This window comes from Canis lupus, chromosome 14 (assembly GCF_011100685.1).
Source record: "Canis lupus familiaris isolate Mischka breed German Shepherd chromosome 14, alternate assembly UU_Cfam_GSD_1.0, whole genome shotgun sequence".
Classification (NCBI taxonomy): Eukaryota; Metazoa; Chordata; class Mammalia; order Carnivora; family Canidae; genus Canis; species Canis lupus.
The window spans coordinates 39,960,877-39,987,932 of record NC_049235.1 but is presented as its reverse complement, the minus strand read 5'-3'; the positions used below and the strand labels follow the sequence as shown (position 1 = coordinate 39,987,932).

At 45.4% G+C, this 27,056-nt stretch overlaps 1 long non-coding RNA gene across 7 annotated transcripts in view; it reads left to right on the top strand.

Moving 5' to 3' along the window:
* The window catches only part of LOC102155186, a 54,767-nt gene that overhangs the window by 1,056 nt on the left and 26,655 nt on the right, over positions 1 to 27,056 (top strand). For 5 of the 7 annotated variants that reach the window (XR_005369589.1, XR_005369586.1, XR_005369585.1 and 2 more), the window contains exon 2: positions 20,773 to 20,823. The exons of 1 other annotated variant lie outside the window; for it this stretch is intronic. This is a non-coding gene — a long non-coding RNA (uncharacterized LOC102155186). Of the gene's footprint in view, positions 1 to 411; positions 524 to 20,772; positions 20,824 to 27,056 lie in introns of all 7 variants that reach the window. One more of the 7 variants, XR_005369587.1, reaches the window with a different exon arrangement.

Sequence of the window (27,056 nt, the reverse complement as noted above, 5' to 3'; positions counted from 1 at the left end):
CAAGCTCAAGACTCCCCTTCACTCCCTCCTCCCAAACCCCAATCCAGCCAGGTCCCTGTGGGGGTCAGATCCTCTAGTCTCAACGGAGGGAGGGTGTATAATGGGAAAGACACAGAACCCATCATTGTGGTAGATGTGTACCCGGCTCACCTTCTCATTCAAGGCCTCAGGAGCTTCCAGAAGAGAAAACAACATTTGATGGGGAAAAGAGCTAAATTAACTCTGGACCCCTAAAAATGTTTCAGATGGTTTTTGAAACCTAGAATGGTAGTACTCCCATTATTTCGAAAACCCAGGACAGTTTAATCTCTCTCTGCTGTCCAGTCAAGTCCCAGGGAGGATATTCTTCTAGCCAGTGTTCCTTTTCCAAAAGCAAATGAAAGATGTATGTGGTCTGCTCTGTTTAATCAGTGGAGCCGAACCTCAAGGCCTGTTGATTTGTAACCCGCATTCAAGACCCCGCTGCATCATTTGGTAGCCATGATACTTTGAGCCCCTGTGTTTTCATCTGAAAAACAAGAAGGTAATAATAATACTTGTTTTCCAGGGATATTGTAAGAATCTGATAATTCAGTGAAAAGTTTGTGGATCTAAAAGCAGGATATCATGTATTCTTGGCAGCACTATTCACAATAGCCAAGGGATGGAAGCCACACAAGTGTCCACTGACGGACGAAGGGATAAACAAAACGTGGGGTGCACATACAGTGGCCTTAAAAGGAAGGAGATTCTGACACAGGCTATGACATAGATGAATCCTGAGGACATTATGTTGAGTGAACTAAGCCAGTCACAGAAGGACAAATACTGTACGATTCCACTCACTCATGTGAGGTGCCAGGGTAGTCAAATTCATGGAGACAAAAAGTAGAATGGTGGTTGCCAGAGGAGAATGGGAAATTATTGTTTAATGGATGCAGTTTCACTTTTGCAAGATAGAAAGAGTCCTGGGGCTGGGCGGTGATGCCCATTGTACAACAATGTAAATGTACTTATTGCCACAAACCCCTGTGCCCTTAAAAATGGTCAAGATGGCGAACTTCATGTTATATGTATTTTACCACAGTTATTTATGTGTTTTTAGCACTTATTTATAGATCGATTGATCGATTGATCTATTTAGGGATATTTATTTTACTTTATGTTAGAATCTACTGGTATGTTTTCTTGCTAGATTGTTTTAGCTTTTGGCTCTTCCAGGTTGACCGCTGTGTTCTTTTGACAGGCTCTCATCTTTTTTCGAGCATTTTCTTATTTTCTGGCACTACAAGATGTTCCAGGCTCATCTTGTGTTTTCTATGCCCTAGTTCAGAATCAGCCACTTCTCTGAAAGCTCTGATTATTTTTATTGGAGAGTGGTGTGTAGATATCCAGATAGCCATATTGTAGGTGTGTTCATTGCTACTGGGGTGGTAATGCTCTTAGGCCTTCATCTCTCTCTTTCTCTGTTTCTCCATACATAAAGATTTTTAAAAATTTATTTATTCATGAGAGACACAGAGAGAGAGAGGCAGAGACACAGGCAGAGGGAGAAGCAGGCTCCATGCAGGGAGCCCGATGTGGGACTCGATCCTGGGACTCCAGGATCACGCCCTGGGCTGAAGCCAGGCGCTAAACCACTGAGCCACCCAGGGATCCCCTCACTTAAATTTCTTTAGTCCACTTGCTGTGGTGGGTGCCTCGTGTCAGTGCTTCTCAGATTTCAGCGTGTACACACATCCCCTGGCAATCTCGGTAAAATGCTGATTCTGATTCAGTAGATCTGAGCCAGAGCCTGAGACTCTGCATTTCTCACAAGCTCCCACGTCGTCCTGATGCTGCTGAGCCACAGACCACACTCAAGTAGCAAGACCTTGTGTGGTTTTCTGGGACTCATTTTCTAGAACCTGCTCCTTCAGTATGGAAGCTATATGCTTGCCATATCATGCCAAAAATCCCCAGAAAAAGCTAACTCCTATTTCCAGGCTTTGGATTCTCCTGTTTACTAGACTGTCTGGAATTCCTGATCTAATTATAAGACAACAACATGAAACCATTAAAGTATGTTTACTGATGCATATGATTCATTATAAAACAAAAGCTTTATATTCACTGGAAAGCAGATCCTAAGCCTTCACAGATACACCTGCTGTGCAAGGCAGATTAGATGGGGGTATTTGCTGAGCTTCTCTGACGTGTGCAAGACCGGATTGAAGTTAAAATAACCTTAGCCTCAGTGGATTTTGATTGTAGTTCCATCGAAGTAGGGTTAATTAGACCTTGGACTTCATGGTAGTGATCGGTGTGTAACACAGCGCTGACTCTGCAAAATCCCCTATAATCTGTCTCAGGTTTCCTGAATTGAATTCTTGGTCATGCATATAGAATAAACTCACCGACACATGGTCTCTCCTTAATGTTTCCAAAAATCTTTGCATAAAATATGTATGTTTCTAAGTCCGAGGAAGATAAGCATATTTTCATACCAGCTTCAGGCCCCTGTACTAAGTACAGGTTGTAAAAGACTTTTCCATGGTTAGTGCTGATGTGTAAGGGTTAGCACACAAATCCTATTGCACACTTATTAGCTAAATAGTGACTTAAGTCACATGTTCCTGGGAGAAGAACATATTTTACAGGGTTGGCAACAGGCTCTTGCCTAGTAAGACATTCATGTGACCAGGATGGATTCCTGTTTTCCACAGACGTAAGATTTGGTGTGACCTTGTTGTAGATAATACTTGTGGCTTCTCAAGAGGTACCATCGGTCATCCAAGAACCTCATGTAGGCTTGAAATCAGGGCTTTTTCTTTTTTTTTCCTCTCCTCCCTCCTTTTCCCACTCTCTCTGATTATATTTGATTATCTAGCCTGATAGCATGTGTGACTCTGTGGTTCTGGGGGTTTTATTTCTACCCATCCTTTACTTTCTATCCTCACTGGCTCCCTAGCCCTGGCCCTCCCGCGCCTACTCGCCCCCTCCCCTGAGGGATTGAAACAGCCTCCTTCCTGCCCCTGAAGCCACTACTTCAAACTCCCCTCTCTGCTGCTGCTGTCTGGAGAAACTTCCTAGAGCTCAGCTGTCTGATCATATCACAGCCATTGCTTCCAGTGCCTTCCACAGGCCACCGAATGAACAACAGATTTCTCCATGCAGGCTCGGTGCAGCCTTCTGCCTTGTCCTTATTACACACCATCTCGCACTCTGTGCTCTAGACCAGATTGTTACTCCCAGTGGCCTCCCCCTTCCCCACTTTCAGCCTCTACTCTTACTCTTCTCTCAACTCAGGTCCTCACCCCACTGCACCCCAAGTGTTGCCAACTACAGTCTCGCTTATCTCACAAAGCCCATCTTTCCTGGTCCCACAAAAGGAAATTATTTTCCAGGCCCTTTTGATGTATGGCGCATGCAGCTTAGGACGTACCACATTCTGCCTTGTGAGGCAGGAAGTCTTAGCCTCCATGTGGGGGTTGTTGTCAGGAGATTGCATTATCAGGCCCCTCTTTGAGCCTGGGAGCCATGGATTTATTGTGGACAATGTGAAGGGAGTGGAAGGGATGTGTGTCTCTTCTGGGAAGAGTGGGAGTCCTCTGTGCCTACCTCTTCCCCTCTTCTGGGAGATCTCAATGTAGCTTGTGTCCTTGAGTGATCCATAGTGAGCAGAGACCCCAGTTTATCTGCAGTGGACATGCAGCTTGAGTGAGAAATAAGCTCTGGATATTTTAACTCAATCAGGCTTTGAGGCTGTAAAACCTAATTCCATGGACTGTAAGATGCACACAGCTAGGAATTTTGCCTTTTGACAAGAAAAGTCTCTTCCATCTAACACAGTGTCTACATGTGATGGGAACTCAGGTATTACTTGTGGAATTAAATGTAACCAAACCACATCCAGTGTAGACTGATAAGGAAGGCAGTGTTGCCTAGTGGTCAGGAGCAAACCCTCTGGAGTCAGGCTATTGACTCTGCTTCATGATTTGGGCAAGTGACCCCACAGCCTAAGCTTCTGTCCATGAAAGGGATAAAAATACAACCACCATTAGAGGTAGAACCTCCAGGTTCTTGTGAGCACCAGGCCTGAAAATGCATACACACTCTGTAAACAGCCAGTGAATGTTAGCTGTTCCTAATTTTGCTGTTTCTGTTACTGGGAGCAGTCTCCCAGTCTCCAATGCTACAGTGGTATTTAACTATGGGGATGGGTAAGGAAGTATCTGGAAATCAAGTAACATTAGGATTAGAGTCTCAGTGACCAGGGACCAGAGACCCTACGTTCAGGCCAGATGAGCCACCCATATAGCCCGCCCTCACTGCTGGCCTCCCCTGTCTCCTGACCTGAGGCAACCCAGGCACCACCTCTTTATGATTGGGGGACATAAGTGACCTTCCAGGGACCCTGCGTGGATCAGTGGATATCAGGGTCTTTACCCACATCTCCTGACTTTAAGCTCCAAGAACGAGATATGTGTGTAACTACCAAAGACTGAACATAAGCTGATGTCACTAGCGGGGAAGAATAATAAGAAAATGTGTTAATTAAAGCTAATTAGTCTATTTTTATCTCCAATCATTTCTTAGAACTAAAGAAGTCATTATAGTCCATTGTGTCTCCAGGGAAAGATACTGTATTTGCATTTCTATATATGGATTACATTTTCTACGTCATGTATTTTATCAGGATCTCAGAGACAGTATTTTCTTTATGGTTACCTGTAATCATACCGAAGTCTTACACTAAAGTATGATTGTCCTTCTTCTTTTTTAAAGTAAATTCTATGCCCAAAGTGGGGCCTGAACTCATGACCCTGAGATCAAGAGTCTTATGCCCTACCAGTTGAGCCAGCCGATTGTCCTTTTTAAAAGAATAAATAGAACTCAAATTTTTTCCATTGCTTTTACTCACAAGTATTTACTGAGTGACCATAGTCCCTGCTGCCAAGAAGCTCCAATTGAGAAAGACTTTCCAGCCAATGGCTGACTAAGTCAGCCATTTGGTAAGTCAGAAGAATTCTGACAAACGTGGAGAGGCTTCTAGAGGATGCCACAGGCTCTGTGCTTGAACTCGGTGCATATTTTTCTCATTGACTTGGTTTTGAACGCAAAGAAATCTGCTTATCCAGTTCATAGATATAGCATATCAGTAGGAGAAACAGCTGCTTTATTGATGACACAATCAGGATTCAAAATGTCCTCAATGGGGACGCCTGGGTGGCTCAGTGGTTGAGTGTCTGCCTTGGGCTCTGGTCATGATCCCGGGTTCTGGGATTGAGTCCCGCATCGGGCTCCCTGCATGGAGCCTGCTTTTCCCTCTCCCTGTGTCTCTGCCTCTCTGTCTCAGGGTCTCTTATGAATAAATAAATAAAATCTTTTTTAAAAAAAAGTCCTGGATGGGTAATAACATGGCTGAAACCATAACAAGGAAGCTAATAAAAATAAATGCAGTCCTGCATTTAGATGCACAGACTCCATTACTGGGATGCAGTCATGATGCTTCCTATGAAAACGACAGTGGGTTTCAGGCGGCTGTGAGCCCAGAGGGTGCCAACCGCATGGGTGTTTTCCACCCATCTGAGATGTACTTTTGGGCCACAAGGGCCCTGTCGTTGAGTTCACATGGATGCCTCCACTGAAGAGAGAAATTGAAGGGAATTAGGATGGTGAAGTCTACAGACAGTCTGAAATGAGGGATATTTAAGCAGAAAAAGAAAGGACCAAAAAGCACTATTCAACGTGTTAAAAATATCAAAGACCCTGAAGTTAAAAATGGAGAACACAGGTTCTGACTGTTCCAGTGTCATCAACTTGGCTTGACAGGTCTCATAACTAACACCATCCAGTGGTGGCAGGAGGCCTGAGCAGAAATAAGCCTGTCGTGGAAGCTTTCATGCCAAGGTGGTGCTAGCATCTCCCAGGGATCTGTGTGAGGGAGAGAGGCTTTCACATCGCCCCAGGTTCTAAGCGTCTCTGTCCAGTCCTGTACCAGATTTGGGGCCAGGATGGACTTATTCTCTCATGGGATTTTCTGTTTTCTTATAAGGACACACTTTAAATTTTTTTACTGGAAAACAGTAGAAAAAATGGGATTTGCCTTGCATACATTTGCCCTGATATGTTTTTAAATGTGTAAGTGTATAAAATATTTTTTTTTAAAGGACAATCGGTATAAAGGGTGTTTAGCTCTCTTGCCCAATAGGGGTGTGCCACAGGCCCATAACCCTACAATCAGATCGTGAGCTGCTGTTCTAGGAGATCGGGATAGCTGGGTGACCATTTCACACAGGCTTCTCCCAGCCCACCAGACCACAAATCGGTTGAAATTCCAACGTGAAGGAAGTTTATGTGGCTCTTTTCTCCCCTATAATAGATGCTCTGTCGAGTAGCGTGTTTCGTGCTGTGACCATTCATTCCTGCGCTTGTGACAGGACCGCCGGCTGATTTCACTATGCTCAATTAGGAGAAAATGCATATTTTAATCTGCCCCGTGGTGAGGTAACACTTTGCTCAGTGGCCTTGGCAAACCGGCCATTTAACCATTTAGGTGGGTGGAGGCTCGCCCTCCAGCCTGTCATCCGGCTGCCAGCAGCCTCTCCATTCTTGCTTTGTTGCCAACGCTTCCCAGGTTTCCGAGTATCCACAATTAAAGGCCACTCCATCATTCCCGGAGCCACTGGGCCGCGGCCCGGCCCCTCCGCCCGTGGCCGCCGGCCTGGCTGCAGGCGCAGAGCTCGGCGCTGCTGCGCGCCCGTCAGCCGTCTTTGCAGCGCTCCGTGCCCGCCGGGGCCTGCGCCGCCTCTCTGCCCAGGCTGTGCTGCTTCTGCCCCCAGCCCGGGGCAGAATTCGGGGGGCCGGCCTTTGCTGGAACTGCGAAGCCTGGTGGCTCCGGCGGTGGAGTCCCACCACCCCCCTGGAAACCCGGCTGCGGACGGCTCCGTGACCTGTGACCTGGCCCCCACCGCCGGCTCATCAGCGCGGCCCCCAGCACCCCAACAGGGAGCAAAATCGTCCCTTTCCTCTCTCTTTAATTTTCCAACAATGAGATGATCCGTGCGAGGTATTTTCTGCCTCCTTTCTTTATAGTCTATCTTCCTTCTTCCATCTGGCCCATTAGATTCCTTGGATCGCCTTCGAGTTCACACACACAAGCCTGGACTTGGGTCGGGGGAGCCTGGGTGGGAATCCTAGCTGGCGGGCCCCTGTGCTGCTGGCAGGACTTGGAGTCGCCAAGGCTCAGATGGACCTAGAATCTGAGCTTGCAACCTCCACTAACTCCACTAAGTTACTTAACCTCTTATAAGTCATACCTTTCTCATTCTCGGATGGGAAGAGTAGTAGTCCTGCCCTTCTAGGCTCTCTGTGAGAAGATACATGGAGGGAGTCCTCAGCAGCCCTCTCCCCGTGCCCTAGGAGGTGCCGAGATGCTGCACCATCTTACTTAACTCATGCGCCGACCCTCCGATTATCCCCATTTTGCAACGTCAGGGCCGACCCTCAGAGGGGTGAGCACCTGGCCTGAAGTCAGAGAACTAGTGAACGGCTGAGCCTAAAGCCTGGGACCAGGGGCAGAGACTGGAAAAAAATTCGCTTTGTTCTCTCCCAAATCCCAAATTGGTGAGATGGAAGCCAGAGCCCCGGAGGGCAGGTTCCCTCAGTGTCAAAGCTGAGTGTCCTCAAGGCAGATGAAATGTCCACAGAGTGTCCTCAGAGCCGAACATTTTCCTCTTCCCATTTTGAAACTAGGAGGACTCCCCAGATTTTTCATGGTCCCTGATTGTTTTTTAATCAGTGTTCCCCAAATTGTTTCCTCTAACTCTGCAATTGACAGCGTAGCATCAGGCTCAAGCCACCAGCTGGGCCCAGGCCCAGATGCTCTGGGTTTCTGTTGACGGAGTGGAAATCATTGAACCCTTTGTGTGAACCCGCCTAAGGACCAAGACCAGACAGTGGGGTGGGGACCAGACAGCTGTAAATTCTCTGCAAGATTACCCCATTTCTGATGCATTTACTGAGCCTGTGACTTGTTGCCACGAGTGCCTTTCACTAAATCACTGCGGCCCAGAGCTGGGGGAGGCACCGGCCCCAGGATCCCAGGGCGTTTTTCTAAGGAGGAGCTCCTAGGCACACACCAGCCTTCCTTTCGCCCTAGCTCCCCTGCTCTCCCTGCCTCCTCTTCTAGTAAAGCACTGGATTAAGGGGCCCCATAGGAGTCCTGGGCACCCCTAAAAAGGTTGAGGAAGGCAAGTCATCACCACCCCAAAATGAGGGACGCCACCCCAGAGGGCATGCTGGATGGCTGGTCCAATGGGCTGAATTTTCCAGGTCATCATTTTTGCCTGGCTGCTCTCTAGAGATGCAGTGTGTCCCATCCCTCTTGCAAAATTTCTTTTCATCACTGCACTGCCTTCCCTGTAAGGCCTGTGTCCTGATAGCACAGAATCTGTCCCACATGTTAACACTTTCCCTGCAGAGGATCCCTGCTCTGGTGCCTTGTTGTCTCGTGTTACCAGGTATGGACACAAACGAGCTGGTGTGGACTGGTGAGGCAGTGGGAATCAGCTCTGTGCTTAGGTTTTTAGAAAGCCTTCACATTACCGGTGGAACCACACAAGCAAGGCATTTGCTTCTAGACAGGTATTAGGTTTTGCAAAAAAAATCCTGCAGGAGATCCCACCATAACTGCCTTGGATCACCTCATTTCTTGTTCCCTTTGCCCATTGTGTGATTTCTTTTTTTTTTTGATAATTTAGTGTGGGGAGTCACCCCGCTAGGAATGAGAGGAAGGTAGAAAACAGTAGTTGGCTCCTGCTCACGAGTGCCCCAAGCCTGATTCAATGTTTTGCTGTCACCATCTTGAAATTGTGGAAAATTTTCAAACGGTGGGCCCCACAAATTGCAAAGCTGGCCCTGGAGAGACTAGACATTTGTTGAACACTTAGTACTTTCTAGGCTAAATGGTTCCCAAACTTTGCTGCATGTTTGAATCACTTGGAGCACTTAAAAATCTTGCTGCCCAGGCCACACCCCAGACCAGTGAAATCAGAATGTCTGGACATCAGTATTTAGTAAAGACTCCCAGGTGTTGTGACTCCAATATGCAGCAAAATTTGGGAGCCACTGTCCCAGCCACTCTTATGAGAAGAGGCATTCTTACGTGGTGCAGGTGAGGAAATGGAGGTCCAGGGAAATTGAATGGTGTGCCCAACTCACACCCTATCCTGGGGGACTATCCTTTTTTTTTTTTTTTTTTAAGATTTTGTTTCTTTTATTCATGAGAGACAGAGAGAGAGAGAGAGAGAGAGAGAGAGAGAGGCAGAGACACAGGCAGAGGAGAAGCAGGTTCTCTGCTGGGAGCCTGGTGCGGAACTTGATCCTAGGACTCCGGGATGATGACCTGAGCCAAAGGCAGATGCTCAACCACTGAGCCACCCAGGTGGCCCTGGGGGACTATCCTGGAACCTAATCTGACCCAACTCTAGACCCCAATTCCTTCCACTGAACCACACGACCTAAGCCAGCCTGCTCTGCAGTTAGTTAAATTTGGTCATTCGTAAATTCTACTGGTTTCTGAACAGAATGGTCAGGTATCCAGCCCTTTCTCCCATTAGGAAATTAGTCCTAAACATTTCTTTGCTCTTGGCAAGAAAAAGGGAGTATTTTGCATAACTGGTCACACACATTCAGAATGCTATGTGGGACATGGTGGGCAGACATCCAGAAACATCCCGCGGCTAGCCAAGCCACAACCACCTGCAGTGGGTTCTGCTCTGAGAAGGAAATATTTCTGACCATTTCCCCATTGAAGCCTGTCACCCTCTTGGGAAAGGGCACCTACATTCAGTGAAAGCCCTTAGGACTCGGCAAGAATGCATTTGCCCTTCACGGGGTGCAGCCTTCCACTTCATCTCCCCCTGTCAGCACATTCAGAGCCCCTGAACTCTGCAGGACATCAGAGAATCAACTTTGTTCCTGGGCAAGCACGGCCTAAATGTGCTCTTTCATTTTTGCTTTTTTCCCACATGAGGAATTTTGTACCAGCCCTCAGGGGTTCCTTCCCTCTGAGTCCTTCTAAGCTCTGCGCCTATTTCCTATTTCTGACCTGACCCCTCCCCTTGGCTGGGCCAGGCCAGTCCCGGGAGGGCTGGGGGTGGATGAGGCGAGTGAGGGTAGCTCCCAGCACACGTCCCTGGGGCAGATGATGACCTCAGAGGCCATGCTCTCCTGGCACCTGCAGACACCCAGCTTAGGAAATAGAAGAGATGCAAGGAAACTCCTCACCCTCAAAGACAAGCTTGCCAGAGGGTACCAGCAGGCCCATGAGACAACGGACCACGGATCTCCCCCCAACCCACTCACTCAGATGTACCCAGCACCCCAAAGTGTGGCTTGGAAGCTGCATGCATCTGTGTAGCCTAAGGGTGTATTTCTACCTTGCTCAACTGGGCTTCTCTTCCTCTTTTCCTCTCTGCTGTGGCTTGGCATACTGAGCAGTTGGGTTGCGTCAAGCCTGCTCGTACTCACTTCTCTTTTGTGCCCGTAAGAGTAAATGGTCCTCTACAGCCCTCTACAGAAGGGTGCCAGGGGGCTTTAGGGGGCATGCAGATTTCAGGTGGAAGGGTCTGACAGCTGTGCAAAGGAAGTCAATTGTTAAAAGCAGGCTTCTTCAGGCTTAATTAGAGTATTTGTAAAAAAGAGTCTAAATTAAACAAGTGCTCAGGGCTTATTTGCCTTCCCTACAGTAATTGGCTTTTACACTGCATGGAAAGCTTTACCATACAACAAAGATGTAGTCTGGAAAAATCTTTGCCCAGACAGCTAGTCTTCAGAGGTGAGGGACATTTGGCCTGTCTGGGATCATCGGCAGGATATAGATAGAAAGGGCCCGGCCTGGACAAGGCCTCTCCTCACCTCACGGGTTTGAGCCCTTGACTGCCTCCTCCTGACCAGTCTAAAGAAAACAGGTCTTTTAATTTTTAAATTTTATTATTTTAAAAGATTTTATTTATTCATTTGAGAGAGAAAGAGCACAAGCAGGAGGAGGGAGCAGCAGAAGAAGGGGAGAAGCAGACTCTTTGAGGCCCAGGGAGCCTGATGTGGGACCGGATCCCAGGACCCTGGAATCATGACCTGAGCCGAAGGCAGATGCTTAACCGACCGAGCCACCCAAGTGCCCCAACAGGTCTTTTTATTGACCAAACTTTGTAAACCTGCTTTCTTCCTCCCCGTCTGTGGCCAAGACCTGAGGTAGGTGGGATGGTGCTAGTGGCCTCAGTGGGGCCAGCAGCTGATGGCCATAGACAGCATCTCCCACTTGGGAACCATGAAAAGCACATCAGTGCACCCTATGGCAATTTAAACTAAATGTGCTCATTTCAATATCTCTGGAAGGTTCTACAGGGCCAGGCTGATAGAATCACTGAGCACAGTGGTGTTAAACTCATAGGTGTCTGACACATTTGCTAACAATGTCCTCATCGGAGTCCATGGGGACAGGTGACTGGACAGAGGTCTGGGGTGTTATTATTCCCGTAGGTTGCTTTCATAGTCAGAATCAGCCATTGGATGTTCTTCCTAGACTCGTTGGTGTCTTATTAGAAATGCAGTAAATAGAATTTAATGCAATTGAAAAGAAATCCAGCAGACTCTAATCTAAAGACTGTCATTTCAGGAAAATAGCAGCGACTTACAATTTACTGCCCCTAAATTGGAAAATCAGTTTTAGAACATCGTAAACTTTTAATTGTGTGCAGCATGGAAACAAATTTAAAACAGAAAGGCGGGGGAGAAGCGCTCACGTGTCCTGAACACCTTCCGTTACAGGCTAGGCGGTCATATCCTTTGATTTCATCCGAACGGCAGCCAGATGACACTGGAGTTACTTTCTCTGAGTTATAAATGAGGAAATTGAGGCCCAGCAAAGAAATGTATTTTGCCCAAGGTCATGGGATAGAAAGTTGCGGAGTTTGGATTTGAAATCAGGTCCATTTGGCTCCAACACCTGAACTCTTTGAATCCACTGTGAAACGTACGCATGCAAATGCTTTCTGCCACAGATCGGCCCCAACAACTGTTATGTAGGTGGTTCCAGAAATTGGTGGCTTGACCATGGCTGTTTCTGCTTCTCCATGCTTCAGACCTACTTGTGTCACATGAAATGTTGTGCTCCATGCCTGAGGACAGGAAAAAGAGACCATTGGGAAGGTTCAGCTAACTTCCTTCTACATTCTGGAAGGTGTCACCTTCACCAGCTCTTCTGAAATATATTTGGAAAGTGGGTTTAAATATGTCCCCCAGCCTCCAGAACCTTGACCAGCTTTCTAAATTTATCTCCGTTAATTACCTTAACCCCACCCTGGCCCAGCTGGCAGTGTATTTGGTGTTCACTGTTCCCTGACAAATCCTGAGTTTTGGCTGATGCAGTTTCTCCTTTCTGGAATGTTCTACCTTCCATTGCCAGCTCCTCTTTTCTCCAGGCAGTATTTATGTGGCCAGTGTTGTTTGAGTATTGTTGATGGCCAGGCAGTGCAGGGCAGTGAAAGATGCTAGATATCTGTGGTCAGCAAAATGGTTCTAGAAGTATAGACAGTCTGGCAAAATGGAAGGTCAGTGTCTTCCTCCCTGTGCTCTGAAACTTTGTGTTTGAATCTTTCGGAGGCTCTAGGTGTGTCTGTCTCCCCTCCACATGGTGAGTTCCTGGAAAAGCGTGTTCCCTTTTGCACCCCAGTGATTTCAGCACCATACTTTGCAAACAGCACGCATCCTGTGTTTGTTATATTTCATTCCATGATTTTGAGGGCACAAAAATGTGCTCCCCGAAGGCATCCATCCCTGTCCTGCAAAGTCCACAGTTGAGAAGTTTCCAGAAAGTGTAGGCAATGTAGGCAACCAGTCAGACTGAGTAAACGACAAAGGCCCTCTCCTCCCATAACAGGTTAGCCAGGCAGCACTGACTCTGCAGCTCACTTTGCCCACGCAGACAAGGAAGGAAAGCCACTGTGCAGAACAGTGCTTCCGAGGCATCTTATTTGCAACACAATCCTTTGTCGGAGGTGAGCAAAGGAGCAGGGTCAGCTAACACAGGGGCTTCTCTCCCCTTGGTTGGTTGGGGCACCCAGCGGCATCAGGCTGTGTCTCCGGGAGGAAGCAAGCGATACCCCCAATCCTTCACACGCCCTGCAGGGTCAGCCTGATTCGGATACAAGGATGTGGGTTCGCCGTGGGTAACCTTGCACCATGTGGCGCACAGCCGCTGAGTCGTGCAGCGCCGGAGGAACCCGAGTGATGCCTTCATGTGTCATGTTAAATCACACCCCACAGCCTCTTGGATCCGAGAGAAAGGGATTAGGCCAGAGAGAGCTGTCACAATTCTTTCTTTTCATTCTCTTTTACCTTCTGATTAATTTTTCTAATGGTTCCTTGATGTAATAAACCGTTTATCATCTGCACCCTCTTCATAGGTTTTTCTCCTTCCAGGTTATTAACCTGTCCAGGGCTTTCCTCGGGAAAGTTCCTAGAACTTGGCTGCCTGCTGTCCCCAGGAGAATGGCAGGGATGGGGAGTGGCTATCTGTGTTGTGTGTACAGATAGCGCCCTGTGCCAGGCCACCGGTGATTCAGTGATGGTACTTTGTATCCAGCGATGGCACTGGGTGGAGAAAGAGCCAGAAAACAGAGCTTCATCTCGTCAGGCTCTGTGGATGGAGCCAGCTCTAGAAGTCACAGGCTCAGCTGACGCACAGCTGAAAGGCTTAGCAGGCACACCAGGGCCTGAATGGGGAGGGGACGAGTTTATTGAGGGAGGCAGCTGCCAGAGGAGATGGAATCACACAGGGATGTCCTTATCAGAGAGCTAGTGAGGTTCTGGAAATGCTCTTTTGATTTCAACTTACTCTGATCTGGGCTTCTTGAGATTTCTCTGAGAACTGCTAGGAAAAAGCCCCATTGCTATATAATGCTCTCCTTTCACACCTGATACTATTAATATCTGTAACTAGTGAGCATTTACTGCAAGTGAAGGACTGTACATACACCGACCCTTGCCAGTGCGAAGGGTAGCAAATATAGGGCTGTGGGACCAAGAAGAGGGAGGCCTGCCCAGGGCCACAAAGCTGAGTTGGGTCACCCTGTCCCCAAAGCCAAGTCATCCTCACGCTAGACACACAAGCAGTTATGCCCTTTGGAGCTTTGGGCTTTGTGATAAAATTCTAAACAGTCTCGGGCGAAGAAAACACCCAGCCCACTGTCTTTGCCACCTAACTTCGAAAGGTGCCCACCCTTAAAGCTAGATTGAGTCCTTGCCGAGACTGTCTTGATATTTTGGCAGACTCACATCCTTGATGAGATTGCTGACTATGATGAAAGTTGATTCAAGGTCTTGGGATCATTTTTTCACACAAGACCCACATTTACTAGTGGGGAGTATATTGTAGGGACACCTGGCCAGTACTTAATTCGACCTGGTAACATAGAAGTAAGGAGCCCCTTCATCTGCCCCGCCCCCCCCCCCCAGCCAGCCCAGCCCCCTACAGGGACATGCTGATGTGTGCCTCATAAATTTAGCCATTGTGTCTCTGAGCACCTTGGCTGGAGCTGGTTTTATGAGATATCACGGTGCTGTGCTCTGCACCTGTGTAGCTGAGAGCAGAATGCTCACTTCGGGGGTGGAAAAAAAAAAAAAAACAACAACAACCCAGACACTGGAAGGAATTCAAGCACAATCCCCTTTTGTTAGCAATAAAAGAGGAGCATGCGGCCTGGTATAACTTCGTGAAAGATAATTGAAAGAAACTCATGAGTCTCTACTTTATATCCATACTCTCTAATCCTGTGAATAAAATTCCACATACCCAGGGAGGTAACAGGCATTATTTTGCTCCCCACCAGCCAAGATTTTAATAGGATCCTTCAGCTTTCTCCATTCCTGCTGCCTTTGACCTGGCCATAATTAGGATAAGAACTATACTGCAGCATTGCCTCAAAATAGGGTACTTGGTGGAAATTCTCTTTTGAATGTTGCTGTTCTGTATAAATCAGAAATACCCAGGTCTAAGGGTGTAACCTTTTCCATATCATGATTGTTCGTCAGGTTCCAAAGAGCAGAACATGTCACCCTAGCAGGCAACAGAGCAAGGATCCCTTGGCTGTTTTATGTTAGTGACCTGTGGCTCAAATAGGAGCCACCCCATTCAGGCAGCTGTGTGGTCAAGCAGACAAAGCACTTAACAATGGAAGGCAGGGAGTCTTGTGATGCTGTCAACCTACTTCTTCACCTTAGGTCAATCAATTACTTTCCCATGTTTCAATTCTTTTTTCCACCTGTACAGTGGGAATAACACCTATTCGCCCAATTCCTAGGATGCTGTGAGAATTAAATTACATAGTAGCTGCAAAATAATTTGGCTTCATTGGAATTGGGCATCGCCTGCATCTGAGTGGAATGAATGGGCAATTCTTAATGGCTTCCATCTTCTGGCCAAGCTGCCTGGGGACCAGAACAGTAGTTTAGGTCCGGATTTCTAGCCTTTGGCAGCACAAAGAGATGGCCACGGGACCAAAGAGAGGCTGTAATCAGAACATATTGCAGACGATTGCATAGAATTGCTGCAGGGTCATTGAAACCAAGAGCCCAAGTTCCTCACTCAGCAGAGATGTCATGGGGTTCCAGTGGGTGTTGACAGGGAAGAGGGTTCCTAGTTCTGAGTAGGAGGAAATTTTATTAGCATTATTATCGTGATAGGTTTGAATTAGATTATCATCTCTGACTCTCCAAATTGTTCATCCACTCGACACTTTGAATCTGGAAAGTCTGGAGCAGATGAACACACAGCTGAGTGAGAGAGAGTGCTTCTGTCTGCTGTCTGTCTCTCACACATGCACGAACACGCATGTGCACACAATGTGTCTAAGAAAGAGCACTAATAAGCCCCACTGGTGTTCTTGTCCCTCTTGGACCCCCTCAGGCATGACCCCAGGTCCCTCTGTGCACAGTCATGACAACCTTCTCATTCATTTCCAGCTTGCTCCTGCCTCAGGGCCTCTCTCCTATCTCTTCCCTCTTCCTGGAATATTCTTCCCCCAGATTTTTCGATGGCCCGCTGGCTTTTCTTGTCATTCATGTCTCAACCTAGCTCTCACCTCTGTGGAGAGACCTTCCCTGACCACTCCACCTCTATGGAGTAGCCTTATCTTCTGTTTCTTTCCACAGGTCTTTACTCATCAAGCCATTGATTCCTCTGTGATATTTTTGTTTCCTTATTTTCTGACTTCTTCCCATGGCAGAGACAAGCAGGTTGCTCCTGCTATTCATTCCCTCCTTCTTCCCTAGCAGCAGAACCCCAAATTTCAACCAGGTACACAAGATCACATATCGCAGCCTCCCTGGCAGTGAGGTATAGCCACGTTATATGTCTGAGACATATAGGTATGTCTCAGTTCTGGTCAAAGATAAATAGAAGTGTCTTTAGAAGGAGAAGGAGTGCTCTTTTTATCCTCTTTCTTTCTTGTCAGCTGGGATGTGAATGTGACTGCTAGAACTTAAGCAGCCGTGTTCGACTCTGAAGTGAAAGTGTCATCCCAGGGCACCAAGATAACAGGATCCTGGGTCTTTGGTGACATCATGATGAGACCCTAGCAACCCTGGGTCATGCTGCTCTGGACTTTTATGTGACAGAGAAATTAGGTCATAACCTGCTTAAACTATTGTTATGTTGGATCTTCTATCATTTGCAGCTAAACTGACTCCTAATTTCAAATGCAAGTTTCTACCCCCACCTTCATACCTCCCATCTGAGAGCATATGAACTCTCTATAAAAGGATCTTACTTGCTTTGTTCAGTGCCATATGCCCAGCACTGGAATAACATCCACGCATAGTAGTCATTTGGTAAATGTTCATTCAATGAATAGCTTGCTCATGTCTCTTCTTATTTAATTTCTTCCCTCTACTGGCTCCTTTCCCTCTCTGCATTACATTATTTTAGTTTTCTTTTGGCCTCCCTCATATTTCTCCTCTCTACGTGTCCCTGAGATGTAGACATTTCCCAAGTTTATGTCCTTGGCTAAGGTGGGAAGTACGAGGCATTTCCATGTTGATATCTACTTGCATTTTCACAAACCCTTCCAAGTGAAACTGCCCTCACCACCACGCAACCTTGAAGCCAGTGGTACCTCCTCCTCCTGTCCCACTTCTGATTGGTCGGGGTTATCAGGTCATCCAGATGCAGTCAACCCATTGGCTTGTCAGAAACCTCTGTCACTACCGGGTATGAAAGAATAATCTGCCAATGAGAGCCCCTCTATCAAGAATATTTTTTCATTTTAAATTTACTTCATTTAAAAAATATTTTATTTATTTATTTGAGAGAAAGAGAGAATGGGGGTGGGAGGTGGGAGTGGCGGGATGTGGGGCTCTATCCCAGGACCCCTGAGACCATGACCTGGGCCCAAGGCAAAGGCTTAACTGACAGAGCCACCCAGGCACCCCTTAAATTTACCTTATATGACAAATATTGATAAAAACATAAAAGAAAAACCACCCCCCTCAAATTTTGCCACTTTTAAAAAACATTATATACAGAGACTAAATTTCTACCCCTCTCTCTTCCCATGTCTGCATAAGAAATCTTATCCCTTTGAAATAATCAGTATTAGCAGTTATGTGTATGTTTTTCCTGATTTTTTTCTATTGTTAAATAGGGATCTCTATCTATCTATGTATGTGTATATATGTGTGTGTATGTATATTTATTTTATGGACCACCCTATGTATGTTGAGTTGTACCATAGAATCTCTGTAGGCCAAGAAATGCAGATTTTTATCAAGGACCGATCAGTATTCTTGAAACGGATGTCCCATGATATATTCCGTAATTCCCCACTGATGGAACCTTCACGATGTTACCATAAGCATCCTAGATAAATAGAATTCCATGCTTCCATGCCGAAAAGTGGGATTGCTGAGTCAAAGGGTATGAACTTGAAGTTTTAAGTAAATATCATCCAATTAATCTTCAGAGCAGTTACACCAGGTTTACTCTCCCACTCACATACATGAGAATCCCTATGTCCCCATTCTCCTTTAGCACTGGCTACTACCATTCTTTTTCATTGTGGTCACTTATCTCATGATAGGATAGTATGTCATGATATCGATCTCTGCACTTTTTCCTAGGCAGGTAAAGATATTTCCAGACAATGAGGCGCCGGGCTAGAGTTGAAGGGATGCTCAGAGCCAAGCCAACAGGTGTGAATGGTCATTTTGAGGAAGGAGGCAGAGTTGAAGTCCTGAGGAAGCAGGAGGTATGGGGACAGAAGGGGTCTGAAGAGGCAAAGGAAAGAAAGAATGTCAGTGATGGGATGAGAAAATGGGGCGGATCCGTAGAACCCAGGCACGTGGGCAGTGGAGCAGGAGACAGGCTGCATACACATCAGCTGTGCAGCTCTCGTGATGCCTCCGAAGCCTAGAACCTTCTTTCCCTCCTTGTTATCCTCCTTCCCCATGAGGCCTGGCTTTAACTGAGACCAGTTATTTGGTTTGCTTTCCCTGAATAGCCCCTTTACTTGACATGAGAAAAGCCACTGTCTTCTCACCTTCTCTCCGCAGTCCTCCATGGAGCTCTGAGACATCTGTTTCCTCCGTGTCAACCCCACTCAGCCCCGATGGTCCCCATATGTGCATCTTCTGTGCCAGCCTCCTGCTTCACATTTCTCTCTGCTGGCAGGATGGCTTCAACACAGTGTCTGGCTGGTACGTCAAGCTCAGTGTGTCCAAATCGACCCAGCTCTCCATCTACCCACCAAATGGAATCATCTAGATTGTCCTATTTCTCTGTTGATTCCCACCATACTCCTGGTCACAAATACTTGAAACTGTAAAGATTTTTTTTTCATGTTATCTCTTCTTAAATCTGCCCTCATTCTTTTTTATTTTATTTTTATTTGTGGTTAAAACATATATGATATTACCATTGTAACCGTTATTAATTGCATAGTTCAGTAGTGTTAAGTGCATTCACAGTATCGGGCAAACAACACCACCATCCATCTCCAGAATCCTTTTCATCTTGCAAAAATGAAACTGTATACCCATTAAACAACAACACCTATTCCCCAGTCTGTAAAGCAGCCACTCTGCTCCATCACCAAGGGTGGGGGTCATGATCACCTGTATGTCTGTAGGACCTATCTTAGGCAAATAAGGCTATAGGAAAGAAAGTTAAATGAGTGAATGTCCTACTTATTTCATCCATGCAATGCCCAATAATTACTATTTACCTAGTGTCTAGAACTATGCAGTTTATTTTTATTTCTCAAAACAACTCTCTGGGCATGGTTGTTTGTTGGTTTGTTTCGTTGATGAGGAAACACAGGCCCAGAGGTTAAGCAACAGCCTGGCTGACACAACCTATAATAGACAAGGCAGGTGAGTCTGATAGCAGCGCACCTCTTCCCCACCAGATCTTCTGCTTCTCCCTCACCCATCTCTTCCTTGCTGTGACCCCTCCAGGTACCACCTGTGTCTGCCATCACATGCACATGGTAGCCCTGGGACTGTGAGGCTCTGATGCGTCGGTGCCCTTCCCAACCCTTTTACCACTTGCTCCTGCGGATCAGGCTTGCTCAATCCCAGCTGTGCCCATGGCACTCCCTCCTAGACATCCTCACATTACCGTAGACACACACTTCTTCCCTGAGTGAAGTTCAAGCTCACTGCCAGGCATCTGACCCCTCCCATCTGCTTCCAACTGCCTTCCCTGCTACCGCTTCTTCCTTGTCATCCCAACTATGCTCCAGCTTACATTTTCTTGCCTTTGTCCCTTTGCTTTTCTTTTTTCTTGTGTCCTGAATGTTCTTTTCCATCCTACCACCAAGAACTGTGTCTGCTTTTGTTTGTCATTGCTTCCCCAGGACCTAGAACAGTGCCTGACACATAGTAGGCATGCAACAAATTTTTATTGAGTGAGTGAATGAATGTTGCAATGCTTCTAATCATCTAAGGTTCCATTCAGGTGCCACCCCATGAGGAAACCATCCCTGGACTCCCCAAAGGACTGGATGTCCTTCTTGGCCCTTCATTTGTTCTTACCTTTTCACATAATGTAGTCCGAACTAAACCAAATTTGCTGGGCTCTTGTTTTAGCCTCTCAATTAGATTGTAAGCTCCTTGAGACGGAGACACTGTCTTTTTAAACACTTCGATATCTCTCTCTGCATGGGCTTATGCATGTGGGTGTGCATGTATCCCTGCATGTGTTGCACACACATGCACACACACACAACACACATACCCCACAAACATAAGTGCGGTGCTGAGCACCAGTCTTGTGCATCCAGCAGAGTCACTCAGCATGTGCTAGTTGATTTGAACAGAATCATCTGATCATCCCTCCTCCTCTCTCCTCTTTCTGCAGGCACTGGGACTTGTCTCTCTTTTCCACCTCATTCCTGCCCTGGCCCCCATTTCTCCCATCATGTAGCCACTGCACTGTTGCCACCTGGCACCCATGGGCCAGAGGATGATTTACGTTGGCTGTCATGCTATCAGCTCTCTCCACACAGCGCAACAGGTAGAGGATGAAAATGCATCCTTACGAGAACCTTAAATTTCTTTGTCAGAGAAGGACACCAGGCCAAGAATGGTGGCAGGGATGTCCAATGCAAATCTGACACCTGCTGGAATAATAAAAATGATGAGCATTTAGGGCACTCTCCTGAGGTGCCAGATATTACTTAAGTACTTTGCATTCTCCATTTATACCTCCACCAACCCTGTGAGATGATGGTTATTATCTCTATTTTACAGCTGAGAAGTGAGGCAGAGAGGTTACGTAACTAGCCCAAGATCACACAGCTGGTAAGTGGTAGTGTCTAAATTCAAGCCCACGACCTATGCACTTATTTCTACCCTCTACCCTCTCCTCAAATGAAACCAAGCAGATGGCAGATAATGCAACCTTGGAATGCAGCTCATCCTGATTAAGTGTTTTCCAACCAAGAAAATTGAGACCCAGATAAGGGAGTCCTTGACTGAGTGACTGAAGCCACTCAACTCGTCCTGGCAGAGCAGACGTCAAACCCTGGGTTTCCCCACCTCCTAGCTGCATGCCCTGTCCCCTGTCCTGTACACCCCAGGGCAGGGCTGGATTTCAGAATGTTCCTGCTGTTCTTCTTTGATAAGCTACTTATTGAAGGGTTTTAATGGCAAAATCCATTTGGGAGAAGAGTTTTTGGGTTTGGGGTTTTTCCTAAGGCAAGGAGAAAATGAGTGTTGCTAGGAGAAGTTCGGGACAGCACCTTGAGATGAAGAGAGAGGGACAAGAGAGAAGACCAGGACCTAGAGGGACAGCTGTAGATGCCCCAAGGGGAGGCTGAGCTTGTCACAGGAGGAGAGATGGCTCACCAAGGGCTTCAGAGGGGAGGGAAGTTCAAGACAAGTATTTGCTCTGAATTTGGGGAGGTGTGTAACTGAGGGGGACCATGGTCATTCTGCTCGCGTCTCCAAACTTACCTGAGGGCCATCTTTCAATAACTGAACACTGAGTGAGATTGAGCAGCATCGCCAGATAGATAGATCCCTCCTGGAGAAGCCTGACACCAAAATCATGCCCTCGCTTCTCCAGGGCCATTTAAAAGTGGAACATTGTGTTTGAAAAAACTCCTTTCTATGAGGCACTTAGAGTACTTCCTATATGGTAGGTAATTAATCCATGGAACACTCTGGGAGGAGTGGGAACGGGAGTAAGAAATATTGCTTTCCTTTGACTGATGGAGAAATTAAGCACAGAACAGTCAAGTGCCTTTCTTGACGTGATATAGGAAGTCAGCTGAGGATGCCAGGAGACTGGTTCTCTGCCTCCTGGCTCAGTGTTTTGTCCTAACAGCCCTGCTGGGGCGGTGACTACCCCGTGCACACCAGCTAGCCATGAGGCTTGACTGCAGAGCCGTGACCCAGATTTTCCAAGGACTAAAACATTTATTTTATTTTATGTTCAAACTGCAAAGTCCTTGTTAAAAGTATTTAAAAATAAATAATTGTAATCATCACTTTCAAGTTAATATAAGATTAAAATTTTCCTTCATTCTTTCAGGGCAGTCATTTGTGTTTGTTTCTGATAACAGTGCCAGGCACGTAGTAGGTGCTTACTGAGTAATGAGTTTCTTTGCTCACATATTTCACTGTGGGAAGATCACTTTGGTAGGATATTTGGTAGGGAGTTTTAATGACTAGGTAAGCCTAATTTTGACATATTGGGGTACGTGTTTGCTTGTCAGTGATAATGATGATAATGGTGGCAAATCCTGACCTAGTGCCTGTGAAGCCAAAGCTCCTGTCACTCCTTACATCCTTATATGAGTCATATGTGCTGAATTTGGTTTTGCTGGTGATGACTTTTTTTTGGAAACCTACATCTCCTAAATGGCTCTCTTTTTTGATTAGTCCATTACTCTATCAGGAGGCCACCTAGAATGAAGAGTGTAATTGTATGAAGTAAACTAATTCATTAGAGGTTCAATCAACTCTGCTCTGTTAGTATAGGGTTCAGTTTTACGAATGGGTGCTGACCTTTTTCCCGAAGAACTTGCAAGTCTGATTTGAAACCCTTCCATAAGTCATATTTTTAAGCTTAATTTGCATTATTGATGAAAGACACGGTTTTCTACACTAAGGCAAGCTTTGGTCTAGCTTCTATTCAAGCAGTGCCCAAGGAATAGAGTATCAAATAAATTTCACTGTATTTTGTCCTTTCTCCTCTACCTCTTTCTCTAAAAACAATCCATTTTGCATAACATCAAGAGAGAACTATGATAAAGGCATATGAAGATGGCAGTCATTACTATCATGCACTGGTATCTCTCTTTCCCCTCCTTCCGGGTGCTGGTAGGATTTCCCATCCTCATCTCTTTGAGGTTAGCATTCAAACCATGTGACTTGCTTTGGCCAATGAAACATGAGCAGACATGATGTGTGTCACTTCCCAGTGGAAGTATTTAAGACTTCAGGTTCTGCAGGTACAGGATTCTTATGTCTCTATTTCCTTGCTCTGGTGACTGGCAACATTCTAGATGGTGGATGCTCCATCATGCTGAAACTCTGAGTGAGAAAGACCAGAGTAGAAGTATCCCACCATCTGAGAATACCATGCAGAGTAAGTGAGAAATACAGCTTTACTATTTTACACTACTGAAATTTTTGTTTGTTATTAGAGTATAACCTCACCCGCCCTGACTGGCACATGAGATTTTAAGTCACCACACTCTGGTTTGGAAAATGTGAATCTATCTCCACTTCCCTCCCACCCCTGTGCCATCCCCACAACCCACTCTCTCTTGATTTCTTCTAGAAATTATATTCTCATTTGGCAGATGCTGTTATGATTCAAATAAATTCAATAGTTTTTTTTTTTTAGAAGTGGGGAGAGGAAGAGGGAGAGAGAGAATCTTAAGCAGACTCCATGCCCAGTGCTTGGGACTCTATCTCACAACCCTGAGATCAAGAACTGAGCTGAAATCAAGAGTTGGATTCTTAACTGATTGAGCTACCCAGGTGCCTCTAGTTTTTTTTTTTTTTTTTTTTTTTGTTTGTTTGTTTGTTTTGATTCATCAAGAGAATGATAGACTACAAAGACTAGAGGCTTTCATCCCAGGCATCCCTAGAGATAAGGTTCTTTTTGTTGGAGGGACCAGTGTGTGACTAAAGCTTTGACCGATGCAGTGAGTGCATCTGCCAACCTGGGTCTCCAGGGACAGCACAGTGTGTCTGAATGCCAGGACCAGCAGCTTACCGTCTTGTTTTCACATACAGCCACAACTTGCTCATCCTTTTAGGGTGGCTACTCCTCATGTATAGGAGAACAGCCTAATTCAGTAAATGTTATAGTTCAGTGATCAGGAGGCCTGAATTCTGGCCACTGTCTTAAGACTCCTTAATAAGTTCACTTTTCTCATCTGTAAACCAGGGATGATAGGATTCATTGTCTGCTATTTAAAAATAGTATATGTGCATTGGTGAAAGATGAGAGTGTCTTCTCATATACCCTGACCAATATCTGCAGAACAAGGCAAAAAGAACTGTTTTTGAGCAACTTGGATCACCTGATTAAACAAATCTTTACCAAATCAGTTTTAAAATATTAATATTTTATTATTTAGAGCAGTTTTAGATTTACTGAAAAATTGAGCAGGAAGTACAAAGAATTTCTTCATGCCCCATTTTCCCCTAGACAGTTTCTCCTATTACTCACATCCTACATTAGAGTGGTACATTTGTTGCAATTGATAAACCAATATTGACACATTATTATTAACTAGAGTCCATAGTTTGTGTTAGAGTTCTCTCTATGTTGTGTGGTTCTATGGGTTTTGACAAATGCATACTGTCATGTATCCACTGTTGTGTGTCAAGTGTCATGCATCCATCGTTGTGGGTTTCACTGCCCTAAGTATCTCCTGTACTCCCCCTATTCATTTCTTCCTCTGCCCCACAAAGCCTTGGCAACCCCTGATTTTTTAAATTGTCCCTATAGTTTTGCTCTATACAGAATGTCATATAGAATATTTAGGCCATTTACACTGGCTTCTTTTACTTAGTAATAAGCATTTAAAGTTGCCTCATGTCTTTTCATAGCTTGATAGCTCATTTCTTCCTCTCTCTCTTTTTAAAGATTGATCGATTGATTGATTGATTTTGAGAGAGAGCACGAGCAGGGGAAGGGGCAGAGGGAGAGAATGTTTCAAGCAGACTCCCCCACTGAGCACAGAGCCCAACATGGGGCTCAATCCCATGATCCATGAGATTGTGATCTTAGCTGAAACCAAGAGTTGGATGCTTAACAGACTGAGTTTCCCAGGTGCCTCGAGTATGCTTAATTTTTTAAGGAACCAGCAGAGTATCTTCCAAAGTGGCTGCACCATTTGCAGTGAATGAGTGTTTTCATTGTGCCATATCCTTACCAACATTTGATGTCAATATTCTGGACTTTAGCAATTTTAATAGGTGTGCAATTGTACCTTGTATTCTCTTAGAATTCCCCCAAGACATGTTATGTTGAGCATATTTTCATTTACTTATTTGCCATTTTTATATCTTCTTTGGTGAGGTGTCTGTTCATACTTTTTCTTTTTAATTGGGTTGTTTTCTTATTGCTGAGTACTAAGTGTTCTTTCTATATTCCAGATGCAAGTCTTTATCAAATATGTGTTTTGCAAAGATTTTCTCCCAGTTTGTGCCTTTTTTCTCCATTTTCTTTACAGTGCTTTTAACAGAGCAGAAGTTTTAACTTTAATGAAATTTAACTGAGCAAATTTTTCTTTTTCATGTTTGTGGTATTGTATCTAAAACCTCGTTGCCAAACCCAAGGTCACTTAGACTTTTTCCCTATGTTCTCTTCTGAAAGTTTTATAGTTTTGCATTTGACATTAAGGTCTCTAATCTATTTGGAGTTAATTTTTGTGAAGAATGGAAAGTCTGTACTTAGATTCTTGTGTGTGTGTGTGTGTGTGTGTGTGTGTGTGTGTGTGTGTGTAGTTGTCCAGTTGTTCAAACCACTGGTTGGAAAGTGTATTTTTCCTCTATTGAATTACTTTTGCTCTGTCAAAGATGAGTTGGCTATATTTGTATACTATATTGTTGACTATAGTTCTGTACTTTCTACTTAGTACCATTGATCTACTGTATTTGTTTCTTCTTTTGCCAACATCACACTGTCTTGATTATTGTAGCTGTATAGAAGTAATGAAATCGGGCAGTACCAATCCTCCAGCTTTGTCTTTGATGTTGTGTTGGCTATTCTGGGTCTTTTGGCTCTCCTATATATAAACCTCAGAATCTGTTTGTCAATATCCACAAAGTGACTTATTGAGATTTTGATTGGAATTGGATGTATCAAAAATAAAATGTGTTGAGGGCTTGTGTGGCTCAGTTGGTTAGCATCCGATTCTTGATCTCAGCTCAGGTCCTGATGTCAGGGTCATATATTGATCAGGTCAGGATATTTTTATTGAGTACTAGATCCCATACTTTCCACAGATAAAAACCCAGAAGAATGAGGAAATGCTTATTTCTTCATGACGGACCCTTCCTAGTCAAGTAAAAACCTTGGATCCTAGAATAGAAAACTAGTCTCTGTGGCCAAATTACTGTATTTCATTTGACATTAAGATAATGATCAGCTATCTTAATTGAAAATTAAGAGAGTGACCAGCAACATATCTCATCCTCAGTTTCTCTACTTAGTGACCACAGAGTCACCATTTTCATACCTCAAAGCTCAAATGCTAGGAACCCAGGAAGCCAATGTGTTATGGACTAGACATAGTGTGATTCACCCAGAGAAACACCTTCCAGGTTCTAGGATGCAAGTCTTCATGCTTTGATTTGCTATGGGTAGGTTTTTAAAGTAAGCTATTTGAAGCATCCCCGGCCCCTACAGAATGTAGCATTTGAAATAACAGCAAATTTAACAAATGAGTCCCCAGGAATGGTCCTGTCTAGACTGGGATGTCAACTGTACTTTTCTACCTGATAGGTATTCAGTTTATCAGATAACAAGGTGACCTGGAAAAGACCTCTCTCTTTTCCATTGGTACTGCCTTTCCTCAAGGCCAGCTTCTTCTCTGGCTCTTGGTTCTAGGAGGGCCTGCCTCTTTTGCTTCCGTGCTCTCCAAGGGGCTGGTGTTGCAAATAGCCAGGGTGGTTGTGCTTCATGTATACCCATAGGCTCATTTGCTCAAGCTTTCAAACTTGCAAGCCATTTAGCACCTGGGCTGTTAACCCACCTCTGGGTTGCAGGTGTCAATATGGACTCAACCTCTGCCCAGGGTGTTCTCTCCTTAAATTCCCTCTTTCCAGGACTAAAGCACCATTTTGAAGCTTCAAGGTCAAAACTCTTTATCTCAACAGTCTGGCCTGAAAACCTTTGCCTATCCAAGCATCTCACTCTATAAAACAGAACTAAAAAATGCCCACAAGGCTGATGCTTTGGGTAATATGACAGGAAAGTGTTTGGAGTTCTTCAGAGGAAAAAGGATATTTAGGGGCTAAATTGCATTACAGTCGATAGAATAAGAACATAGTTTTTAAATTGCAAG